Source organism: Amphibalanus amphitrite, unplaced genomic scaffold (assembly GCF_019059575.1).
Source record: "Amphibalanus amphitrite isolate SeventyFive unplaced genomic scaffold, NRLGWU_Aamphi_draft 000064F_arrow, whole genome shotgun sequence".
Lineage (NCBI taxonomy): Eukaryota > Metazoa > Arthropoda > Thecostraca > Balanomorpha > Balanidae > Amphibalanus > Amphibalanus amphitrite.
The window spans coordinates 346,421-357,938 of record NW_024881560.1 but is presented as its reverse complement, the minus strand read 5'-3'; positions in this window follow the sequence as shown (position 1 = coordinate 357,938).

Below are 11,518 nucleotides of genomic sequence, written 5' to 3'. Positions count from 1 at the left end.
TTCCCGATTTATTTTTGTTATAAAATATGCCAACCTGTATAAACATGCTGTTTAATGCTTATCCCCTGGATTATGGTAGGTGTTTGAGGTCACGTGAGGGTAAAGTCAAGTTCATTGACCTGAGATCAACCTTGCATTGCCTTGCATTCAAGATTACTAGAACATATCTGCTTGCATTGCAGATTGAGATTGTTATACTAACCCAAAACCCCCGCCCAGTCTCCCAAAACGGGTGAAGAGAAGTAGGTAGGGGAGAGAGGTCATATTGCGCCATGTTCTTAAATGCGCCACACCTTCCTCCTGTCCAAAATTCGATTCGAAGGAATGCTCGAATGTGTGCATTTACTTCACCACACTGGCGGATCCAGGCTTGCGTTTTGGGGGGGGGCCAACTCATGCAGGAGCCAAACCTAGGGTACCCCCAAATCCTGTTTTCTCATCGGATTTAGGCCACTTATTTTTCGTCACAGCCCTGACACTATGAATTTTTTTTTTTAACTAAAAAGAAAATATATAAATGATAGCCCACCCGACCCATGACTTTATATTACTTTGTAAACACTTACCATTGTTTTTATCGACCAGTTAAAGGGACCCTCCCACCTTAACATTAGATTTGAGCTGAGATAGCCGAAATGGGGTCCCTGGCTCACAATTACCGGTTTCGGCACGCACTCACAACATCGAGAAATGCCTTAAATCGGAAATATTGAATTTCAAAATTGCAGCATTTTGATTCAGAGGGGCTAATGCTTTTGGATACCCCTCTGAATGTGTGACGTCAGCGGAGATCTAATGATTTTTTAATATTTTACTAAAACGTTTGGTAGCATGCGGTGGTATAGGCTGCTTTGCGCGCAACAAATGCCGCACTTTCAAATAAAGTCGCTAGGAACAGCAGCGGATATCCCAAAAAGTAAACAAAAATAAAAGTCTAATCTCTTGAAAACCGGTGAATATTTTTCGATAAAATTTGGTAGATATTCGTTTTCGCCCTTTCTGAACCTAGCGACATCACTTTCATGCCAATTCATTAACTTTTTTGAAGGTGGGAGGGTCTCTTTAACCCGCTTCGAGTCAGTGCTTGGGTCCCTTTGCGGGCCGGAGGTGGTAAAACAGCCCTGTCTAACTCGGCTCCTGGGCCACGCCCTGATTGAACTATGTTTCATTATCGTTTGGGGGAGGGGGAAAACGGGCCACTTTAGGCCTCTGGGAAGGGGGCATGGCCCTAAATGCCCCCTCCCTGGATCCGCCAGTGTAAGAAGAAACCATTGGAGCTGCATTTGGGTACCTCAGACATCAGGGTACGCCCTCAGATGTATGTATAGGACTCGCATGGAGACCTCTTATGCTATAGTGTACTGAAAGGACCCAAAGGAGCCTGTCTATATGGGCTCCCGGAGATAGACGTGGGCCCTCAGGAGCCCGCCAGAGCCCCAATGAGGGATAAGTGAGGGATACCAAGTGCCTGCAATTGCATATTGCATAAGCCATTACGCCTTTACAAATCAATATATTATGCATCAGTGGCAGATCCAAGGGGGGCCACATGGGTCATGACCCCCTTGGTGCCCGGGGGCACCACAGGCCTGTCAGGGGCACCACCGGCCTAGTAGGGGCACCACCAGCCCGCCAGGGGCACCACAGGCCTAGCAAGGGCACACGGGCCTGTGAGGGGCCCCACAGGCTTGTCAGGGGCACCCCAGGTCTGTCAGGGACACCAGAGACCTGCCAGGGGCGCCGCCGGCCTCGCAGGGGCACCATGGGCCTGTCAGGGACACCAGAGGCCTAGCAGGGGTACCACAGGCCTTACAGGGGCACCACCGGCCTTGCAGGGGCACCTTGGGCCTGTCAGGGGCACCACAGTCCTGTCAGGGCCCAGGGGCACCAGCGGCCTAGCAGGGGCACCACAGGCCTGCCAGGGGCACCACCGGTCTAGCAGGGGCACCATGGGCCTGTCAGGGGCCCCACCGGCCTCGCAGGGGGCACCACCGGCCTCGCAGGCATCACGGCATCACGCAGGGGCACCTTGGGCCTGTCGGGGGCATCACGGGCCTGTTGGGGGCACTTTAGGCTTGTCAGGGGCACCACAGTCCTGTCAGGTCCCAGGGGCATCAGCAGCCTAGCAGGGGCACCCTAGGCCCGCCAGAGGTACAGCCCACCGCTAAAGTAATGCAGGGTTTTACCAAATTCAACGGTTGGCTTTGACTGGCGATTGTTTAATGCGAAGTGATTGAAAAGAAGATGTCAATAGCTAAAGTTGCAGCTGCAAGGGTGACGATACATATAAGCTACATTCAAAGTTTCATTGTAGTCTGGCTAATCGTTCCTAAGCTTCAGAAGCAGAACATACCCATGACTGAAACCCCACATTACTTCTGCTGTGGACTGTACCACAGGCCTGCCAGGGTCCAGGGGCACCACAGGCCCAGCAAGGGCACCACGGGCCTGTCAGGGGCACCTCAGGCTCCCGTGCCCCCCCCCCCTCCCCCCACCCCAGATCCGCCAGTGATGCCACACCACGCGAAACACCGCCAACTACCAGCTGCCGCGCCATAAACACGTGCCAACAACAGTCTTTTTTTTAGGTCGACTCCGCTCGCGTTACTTTTGACTGACCCTCACTGCTACTATATTGCTTCCATATTATGCTGTGGAAAGCTTTACTTCACCAAGTGGCTAAAAACCTCCATCAAGGTATATTTTCTTAGCAATTTTTCTGGCGTTTTGGGGGGGGGCCAAACAGGCCACTTTAGGCCTTTGGGGGGGGCCATGGCCCCCGTGGCCCCCCCCCTGGATCCGCCAGTGCATTCATAAGAAACAGGAGCGCCGGCATGGCAAAGAGAGGCGCCTTCAAGTGTCCATAAAAGAGAGACGTCTATGATAAGCGCACATTGTATGCGACAACGGGGCGACTGTGGGACATATAGGGATGTCTCTGATGACTATACATAGGGCGCTTATATGCCAAAGAGGGCGTCTATGAAGCTAATGGGGGCACTTGGGAAACGAGGAAGACATTTGTGTAAGGGTTTTCAGGGGTCATGCGCCGTTTGCGGCAAATAGATTCTAAAAAAAATCGGAGGGGGAATAAGTTTTAAAAATGGTGCGCGGACTTTCCACACTGTTCGCTTAAGCGGTTACGCCCCTGGGTACATCTGCCCGAGCTCAGAAGCTAGATTTGGAGGTCATACTTGAAAGCAGCCAGCAGGACGAGGCAAAAGTTGGAGGCCCCTGAAAATAGGAGGCCCCCTGGAAAAGGAGGCCCCTTGACAGGGCGGCCCACCCACTTTTCATGACGTTCCTACGCCCGTGCCCAAACCAAACCATATGCCATTTTGAGTACCTATGTAAATGTTGCGTTTTAATCTTTTTATTGTGTCTCAAAATAGCTACAAAAAGACAACTCACCATAGTAGAAGCTTTACAGAGAAATTGACAGATCGAACCAAGCAAAGCACTAAAATAGGTCACTGACATCCACGGGCGTAGCCTTTTTCAATGTTGGGCGGCTCTTATAATACAAACAGGGAGTCGATCCAGGAATATCGACCGGTCCCGGTCTCGTAGCTCAGTTGCTAGAGCGTTGGATTCCGCGTGGCGAGAGCACGCGGCCCGGTTACAACAGTCCGAGTTCGAAGCATGATGGCCGCTCGGTGTTTATGAGCACCCTGACGGGTACGCTCATAAACGGGTGTGGTTGCGGTTGGTGGCAGGTCAGTTGAAGGCAATGAGGTCAAGCAGTAGTTTTGAAAAAGTGCGCCGAAGGCGCGCCAAAATTTCGAAACTGAACAGGATTTGAGAGCTATCTTGGCATTGGCGACCACACGCGGGTCTTAGGGTTGGAGATTATGGTAAGTTAACCCTCGCCCATGTAGGGGGGGGGGTTGGTGCAACCCCCCCTGAGGATTTTCGGAAATAGTGCAAAAACGGCGGCGCGCAGCGCCGCCAAATTTTGGGTACCTTATCCCGCGCCCTGGTGGGGTCTGTTTATAACGCGACCTGGTGGGGGGGGCTATTTTTTGCCCCCCCCCTCGTATCTCCGAAACTACTGGACGGATCCGCAAAATTCAAACGGCGTTCGAAAGGCCTGTCAAATTTGTCGCAGCAAACCAAATTTCATTGACCTCGGGGTCACCGATGACGTCACAGGTCAGGTCAAAGATGAAATGTTTCACCGTTCACGGGTCCTCTAGGGAATGCGCTATAACACCGAGGAAAACGCATTTTGTCGAGAATCAGCGATAGGGCGTCAGTTGCCTAGTAGATATGTTGCTATTAGAGGTCACTGACAATACTAGGTCAGGTCACAGGTCAGGTCACCAAGGGTCACAGGTCAGGTCACATGAGGCCAACTTTACTAAGGTTGTGTGATGCATGTTTTATGGCCAATTTTTCATTTCCAACTCAATGGTGTTGGTTATAAGGCTATCAGGTACGGCTTAGGTCACTTTCTGGTGAAGTTCAGGTCAAGGTCAGGTCAAGGTCAGGCCAAAAAAGTCAAATTTTAAAGTTGATAGTTTTGCATAAAATGGGTATTGATTCGATGCAGCTCGTCACGGGGACCCAGTAAACATGACGACGTCGGCCCGACGTCGGGCCGAGGCTCGGCCCAACGTCGGCCCAACGTCGGTTCAACCTCGGCCCGACATCGGCTGGACGTCGTATATGCCCGCATGTTCCGACGTCCAGCCGAAGTCCAGCCGACGTCGAGCCGACGTCGGGCCGAGATCGTTTGCCGAGGTTGACGAGATCGTTTGTCGTTGGACCGACGGGGCCGACGTCGGCATGTTTATTGGGACAACGCGCCAAAAATATCAACCGGCGGCGGGATTCGAGCCCCCAGTCGCCGACGTCGGCATGTTTACTGGGACAACACGCCAAAAACATCAGCCGGCGATGGGATTCGAACCCCGTGTCATCCGAGCGCGAGGTTAGTGCGCTAACCACTACACCACGCAGCCAGCTAATGATTTTGGTTTGTTTTGTTGGGTTATGCCCTTTCGGTCTGACAAGACCATTTCAGAGCCGGAAGGAGCATAGGATGGAGACATTGGTCTTCTTGGCGAGCACCCTGGGTCCAGTTCATATAGTCCCTGGTCCCATTGCTCTTACGTGACACTTATTGGAAAGGGCGACCCCACAATGGATTCATATAGCCACTCTTACACACCTGCACCAACGTTTCCCAAAATGTCCCTTTGATAAGTGGCACTTTGGCAAAGTGACACTTGCCGACTGGCCTTTCTATCTATATGAACTGGGCCCGGCCCTGGTGAGTTGCCGGGGCTGAGCCTGACCAAAGGATAGGCCGAGCAGCCCCCAAGCACTCACCGCACCCGGCTACGGGCGAGCTCGGCTTACGGGCAATCCCAAATGGGATAAAGTTTCCCGTCCAGTCCGTATGAGGGGGTTGCGGAGTGGAGGAAGATTTGAGTTTCCTGAGGATATTTTGAATACAGAAGCTCTTTATGAAACATGAAACATGTATTTTATATTATATTAATGGTCAAAACAGCGGCCGATGTCGGTCCGACGTCGCCCCGACGTCGGCTGGACCTCAGCAATTGATCTCGGTCCGACGTTGGCCCGACGTCGGCTGGACCTCGGCTGGACGTCGGAACATGCGGGCATATCCGACATCCAGCCGACGTCGTGCCGAGGTTGGACCGACGTCGGGCCGACGTCGGCATGCCGATGCCGAGTTGCCGACGTCACCCCGACGTCGGCCGACGTCGGGCCGACGTCGGCATGTTTACTGGGGAGTCTAATGGTGGTCTTTGTTTTGCGCTACGGGGTCTAGAATTGCTAAAAATTGAGTTTGAAAATTTGACGTCATCAATTTTCAACAGTTTTTTCGCTATAACTTCGCCAAAAAAAGAGGTATCAATCTCAAATTTGGTATGTGGATGGAAGGATGTGAGGACTATCACATATATTCCGGTTTTTGCGAAATTCAAAAAACTTTTTGGATTTTTTGATCATTATATAAAAAAAAATATTTTTTTTGATTTTTGGGGGTCAAAATCCAAAAATTTCAAAAACCCGAGATAGCAGTTTTGTAGCCCTGTCAATTCTACAGCTTTTATGTCTTTACCATTTTTCTGTATTTGCAAAGCTATAGGCCTGACAGCTCTTCCCGCGAAACCCTTTTTTGGGTCGAAAACGGCAGAACATGACGTCACTCTGACGTCATTTCCGGCCAACCTATCATAGCCTTTGGAAAAATTTTTGGTCACAATGTGTAAAATTGATGTCCGGGAGGGTACTGAAAGTTTGGTGACGATCGGCGTAGCGGTTCTCGAGATATATTGAAAAGTCTGGAGGGGGGGCAAAAAATAGCCCCCCCCCACCAGGTAGCGGGTTATGGGGCAAACCTTGCGCATCTTTTGATAAAAAAAAATTTGACCGGGTCATGTCAGGTCACGGAGTTATGACGTCACAGAGGGAGCAGCCTCCGGCCGGATTTTCACAAACTGAGTGCCAACGCCCGAGGTTTCCTGCCGGTGGTACGGACATCGGTTGATGGATCGTGATGAAACTTCCCATGCATGTTGGGGCAAGTATTGGCTATCATATGGTATAAGAAACTTGACCGTGTCAGGTCAGGTCACGGAGCTATGCCTATGACGTCACAAGAGGAACAGCGTCCGGTACTATTTTTGAAAAGCGCCCGAACCACTATTTTGCTAATTCTTGTCACCTCAATGGGAATATGCAGCAATATTAGCTTCTATAGGGAGCAAATGGACCTCCCAAATCCAAAAATACAATCATATTTCAAAAAATTAAATTTTGATTTTCCGAATTTCTGCCGCCGACTGTGACCTTGCCGACTTCCGGCGCTCCCAACGCGCCATTTTTAGAGCTAGGGAAACGAAATACATACCAAACGATAAAAAATTGATCAAGGAACACGATACCCAGTAAACATGACGACGTCGGCCCGACGTCGGGCCGAGGCTCGGCCCGACGTCGGCCCAACGTCGGTTCAACCTCGTCCCGACATCGGCTGGACGTCGGATATGCCCGCATGTTCCGACGTCCAGCCGAAGTCCAGCCGACGTCGAGCCGACGTTGGGCCGAGATCGTTTGCCGAGGTTGACGAGATCGTTTGTCGTTGGACCGACGGGGCCGACGTCGGCATGTTTATTGGGACAACGCGCCAAAAATATCGACCGGCGGCGGGATTCGAGCCCCCCAGTCGCCGACGTCGGCATGTTTACTGGGACAACACGCCAAAAGCATCAGCCGGCGATGGGATTCGAACCCCGTGCCATTCGAACGCGCGGTTAGTGCGCTAACCACTACACCACGCAGCCAGCAAACGAATTAGGTTTGTTTTGTTGGGTTATGCCCTTTCGGTCTGACACGACCATTTCAGAACCGGAAAGATCATAGGATGGAGACATTGGTCTTCTTGGCGAGCACCCTGGGTCCAGTTCATATAGAGTCCCTGGTCCCATTGCTGTTACGTGACACTTATTGGAAAGGGCGACCCCACAATGGGTTCATATAGCCACTCTTATACACCTGCACCAACGTTTCCCAAAGTGTCCCTTTGATAAGTGGCACTTTGGCAAAGTGACACTTGCCGACTGGCCTTTCTATATGAACTGGGCCCGGCCCTCGTGAGTTGCCGGGGCTGAGCCTGACCAAAGGATAGGCCGAGCAGCCCCCAAGCACTCACCGCACCCGGCTACGGGCGAGCTCGGCTTACGGGCAATCCCAAATGGGATAAAGTTTCCCGTCCAGTCCGGATCAGGGGGTTGCGGCGTGGAGGAAGATTTGAGTTTCCTGAGGATATTTTGAATACAGAAGCTATTTATGAAACATGAAACATGTATTTTATATTATTTTAACGGTCAAAACAGCGGCCGATGTCGGTCCGACGTCGCCCCGACGTCGGCCCGACGTCGGCTGGACCTCAGCAATTGATCTCGGTCCGACGTCGGCCCGACGTCGGCTGGACCTCGGCTGGACGTCGGAACATGCGGGCATATACGACATCCAGCCGACGTCGTGCCGAGGTTGGACCGACGTCGGGCCGACGTCGGCATGCTGATGCCGAGTTGCCGACGTCACCCCGACGTCGGGCCGACGTCGGCATGTTTACTGGGTAGTGAAGGTTTCAAGTCGATATCTCCCACCGTTTTGCCGCAATCGCCGCGGAAAGTTGAAAAAGGTCTATTTTTCCGAAAATTTAACCTTGGACCGGTCAAAAGTAGGTCAAATGTTGACCTAGGACCAAAAAATATACCACCAATCGCGAGATCTCGGCGAGAGCAATCCGTTGGTCTTTTCCGCTAAGCTCTACGACGCTCCGTTTTCAAACGCCAAGGGGGGAGTCGCACCCCCCCCCCCCCCTGCATGGGCGAAGGTGGCAGATCGCCGTTTACGGGCGAGGGTTAAGTAAATGGTAAATACCTACCTGATTTGCAATATTACGCCCATGGAAGTCAACATTCGAAGAGCGTGAGTTTTCTTTTCTCGTATGGAGACAGCTTTTAGGATTTACAAGAGTAGAAAAGTTACCCCGGCCGCGCCGGGGTAGGCTGAAAGTTACCCCGGCCACGGCCAAGGCGCCACGGCCGGGGTGGCCGGGGCAGGTTCTCCACCCATGGTTATGAAATAGCTGCGACGGTAGCGGTCGAGTAGTGCGGTTCTCTTTTTCGTTAACCTTGAATGGTGCAACCTTGATCAAAACGAAAACAAAACACGACAGAGCAAAACTTGGAGCAAAAGTGAAAGACACGGTATATAGAGAACTAGGTAAAACCGGTTCGAAATTACAACAGCCCCGTTTACATAGGAGTTGCCAGATTCACATGCCAGCTCGATCTACTTTCAGGTGTTCGGCCTCCGCCATGTCGACAAATGCTGCGCAGCAAATACAAAATCTAGAAATGTGGTAATGGAGTTCTGGCCACCAAATAGAAAAAGCCTGCCAAGTTTATGATGCTCTTCATGTTATGTAGTTTTGATAATAAACGACGCATGGGCTTCAAATGAATTGTACGTCGTACATTTGGGCATCATATGAGTGGAATATTGCAAAGTTTTTACCCAACATTTAAGCATAAGACTAAGTTGTTTCCATGAAAGCGATGAAAATAAAGCTGATTGTTGAGTTCGATGCACTCCTTGCAGCTTATATTTAGTGGATTGCATTTATTCATATTCTGCATTCATTTATAGAAAGATCAAATATGTAACACCCCTTTTCCCGCTTACCTTCAACCTCTGAGCAGTGACATTTTCTTGATCGATTCAAAAGGCATGGAAACACCAAGCAGAAACTGAGTGCGTAAGATATTTGGTAGCAAGTATCACATACGCTCTAAATGACTTTCTAAGCAGATTCGAGAGTCAGTAATTACCTATTTAATCACGTTGCGCTCATTCATCAAGTCAAACAAATACCTAAACCGATTGGTAGCGTCATCTAGGCGATCATAAGTGCCAAACTGCTAGTTGAAGACTTCTATTATAGATGGCACTGCTAGACAAGCCAGAGCATATGCCAGAGGATTTTACCACCGCCGTGAAAAATTCCTAACCAAAGGCGCACTCCGGTCCCCTCAACATAAAACTCCCGATATTTCTCTGACCAATCAGAGTAAGCCTTGCTCGGCGCTGATTTGCTTATCAGAAAATGACGTCATTAGGGAGCCACGGCGTTCAAGCTATTTTGTGGCGGTTCAGGTGATCCACTTAGAAGTCATATTTTGATGTTTTTAGAAAAGTCTGATGAATCCTTTTATATTTTCAGAAAAGAACCCTTAATGCTGTTGTTGATAAACCCAACTTCGCTATTTTTGCCAATAGTAATAAGACAGGAAATAATCTGTTGGTGGGTCTTCACGCTAAATCTACCACCCCCAACTACGTCATCATCGTTCCTAAGCATGCTGTACTTGGTCATAACTTCGTTGCCCAGCACTAGTTAGCCTTGATTTCCACCAATCAGAGTGCAGAGCTGTCTGCCGAGAGACAGCAGTACTCGATATTAGTGGTGGGCCAAATACTTGTTTTCTAAGATGTTTTTCTTTACAGTCTTTTATATCTTACTTTTGTTTATATTATATATCGCTTTATATTTTCTTTTTGTAAGGAATATCTGCATGTATTGTGATTTATATAGCTTGATTTAGCTAATATGGCAAAGTGTTTACGAAGGGGTGCAGGGAGATATGGCAGCAGATATGGTGCTTGCAAGTAGTCTTTGTACGCATGAAATAGTACCCTTTTTTCGAGCCGAAAATATCCTATTTATTGCAATTTATTGATGTATCATGCCTGAATTCCGAAAAAGTGCTCCTCGTAGCATTGAATACAGTCACTTGTGTAGTTGCAAAAGGTCACTGGCCAATTTTGTGATATCTCTAGGCCAGCTAGGGAAATGTCTAAATGCTATGTAAACAGGGTTAACACTAAGGTATTTTGACCACTATTTTCAGCTGACCTTTTAAGTTTAAAAAAGAGAACTAAGCAACAGATTTCAATAAGTTTTATAGTTTGTATATATATTTTTGATTTATGATCACAGAGCACGTCATGTATGAACCTGTGAAGCATTAACGAAAATAAATTGTTGGCTATCTCCGCCATTTCAAAAATTATATATCTTAAAATGCAAAGATTGTTCATGGACGAAATTAATTTTTCACAATCAAAAATTAAAATTGAATGATAAAAAGTAATATCAAAGGCCGACACTCTTTCATTGAATTTCGAAATTATTATGGTTCTGAGCTGTTCAGCCTTCCGGACCTGCCAATGCTCCACCCTGAATTGTCGAGTAATTTCAGTGATGTGGGGTTTAAAATATGGTCAACAAATATCAAAATTGAAATATCTTTCAGATTATGTGTGTTTTGTTGGCTTTTAAACATTTGAAACTGTATTTAGTTGATGTTGAAGACACAACCGCCATTGGTGTCCTTGGTCACCCTGTCCCACTAAATGTAATATTTGTTGAAAACAAGACCGAGTCGGCATCTAAATGAATCACTAAAATAATAAAAAATACTCACATTATAACATATCAAAATATCAAAGCTCATCTAAATCGGGAAATTTGGCTATTGGCTTCCGAATATGAAACTTAGTTTTTTTAGAAACTGAACAGTCCTGAACAAAAACAACAATATTTGGTAAAGCTGTCGGAGGTTGGCGTGCAAAAGGACTTCTTTGAAATTATAATTCAATTTGCTTTCCAGATATGCATGTTTTATTGCAGTTTTGATGTTGCAAGCTACATTTTTCTGGTCTGGAATGTATTAGCGTCCTTCCTGCTAAAGGTCTCACAGTAACATTCAATAGAATATTACTAAAAAACAAGACCGAGTCGGCATCTATTGAAGTCACGATATTTAAGCAAATTAAATTCTCTATCTGATTAGATAACTTTTAAGACCAATATAAATCGGGAACTCGCAGAATTCGGTGTTGAACCCTGCGGGCCATGATTTACAGCCACAAGTTGCGTACTGTAAATGCTGCTAATACTTACGTT